At 41.8% G+C, this 1358-nt stretch overlaps 1 pseudogene; it reads left to right on the top strand.

Moving 5' to 3' along the window:
• Positions 1-580: 580 nt before the first annotated feature.
• LOC110140705 (COMM domain-containing protein 6 pseudogene) lies at positions 581-1023 on the top strand (annotated as a pseudogene).
• Positions 1024-1358: the final 335 nt, after the last annotated feature.

Below are 1358 nucleotides of genomic sequence, written 5' to 3'. Positions count from 1 at the left end.
GACACAGGGTTCTGTTCAGTTCAGTTCAGTTGTTCTGTCATGTCCGACTCTTTGTGACCCCACGGACTGCAGCACGCCAGGCTTCCCTGTCCATCATCAACTCCCGGAGTTTACTCAGACTCATATCCATTGAGTCAGAGACGCCACCCAACCATCTCAACCTCTGTCTTCCCCTTCTCCTCCTGCCTTCAATCTTTCCCAGCATCAGTGTCTTTTCAAATGAGTCAGTTCTTCATATCAGGTGGCCAAAATACTGCAGTTTCAGCTTCAGCATCAGTCCTTCCAATGAATATTCAGGACTGATTTCCTTTAGGATGGACTGGTTTTATCTCCTTGCTGGCCAAGGGACTCTCAACAGTCTTCTCCAACACCACAGTTCAAAAGCATCAGTTCTTCGGTGCTCAGCTTTCTTTATGGTCCAACTCTCATATCCATACCTGACTATTGAAAAAAACATAGCTTTCAGTAGATGGACCTTTGTGGACAAAGTAATGTCTCTGCTTTTTAATATGCTGTCTAGGTTGATCATAACTTTCCTTCCAAGGAGCAAGCATCTTTTAATTTCATGGCTGCAGAAGCGGAAGTGTTTGTGGCTCCTGGGAGCGACCACCTGAGTGAATGGTGGGATCCCTGAACCGTGTTATGGAGAAGTCCGGTGAGCCCCAGTTGGATGCTAAGTTCAAGGTCACCAACCAGCTCATAGATTTTCAGTGGAAGCTGGGTATGGCTGTGAGCTCTGACAGTTGCAGATCCCGTAAGTATCCTTATGTTGCAGTGATGCTGAAAGTGGCAGATCATTCAGGCCAAGTGAAGAACAAGTCCTTTGAAATGACAATCCCACAGTTTCAGAATTTCTACAGACAATTCAAGGAAATTGCTGCAATTATTGAAACTGTGTGAAAACTGATTCTAAACGGAAAATAATCTAAAATCACGGACTTCACTTTCTGCAACAAAGCTGCTTAAGGATCGAATGATATTTATTGAATGAAAATTATACTTTTGGTTTTCTAATTTTTTAAATAATAAAAAAAAAACAGACAAACAGGAAAAAAAAAAATTTCATGGCTGCAGTCACCAACTGCACTGATTTTGGAGCCCAATAAAATTAAGGCTGTCACTGTTTCCCCATCTATTTGCCATGAAGTGATGGGACCAGATGCCATGATCTTAGTTTTCTGAATGTTGAGTTTTAAGCCAACTTTTTCACTCTCCTCTTTCATCAATAGGCTCTTTAGTTCTTCTTCACTTTCTGCCATAAGGGTGGTGTCATCTGCATATCTGAGGTTATTGATATTTTTCCCAGCAATCTTGATTGTTTGTGCTTATCCAACTCAGCATTTCTCATGATATACTCT

This window comes from Odocoileus virginianus, chromosome 11 (genome assembly GCF_023699985.2).
Source record: "Odocoileus virginianus isolate 20LAN1187 ecotype Illinois chromosome 11, Ovbor_1.2, whole genome shotgun sequence".
NCBI classification, from domain to species: Eukaryota; Metazoa; Chordata; class Mammalia; order Artiodactyla; family Cervidae; genus Odocoileus; species Odocoileus virginianus.
Note: the sequence above shows the minus strand (reverse complement) of the source record. Positions and strands in the feature narration are given on the sequence as shown.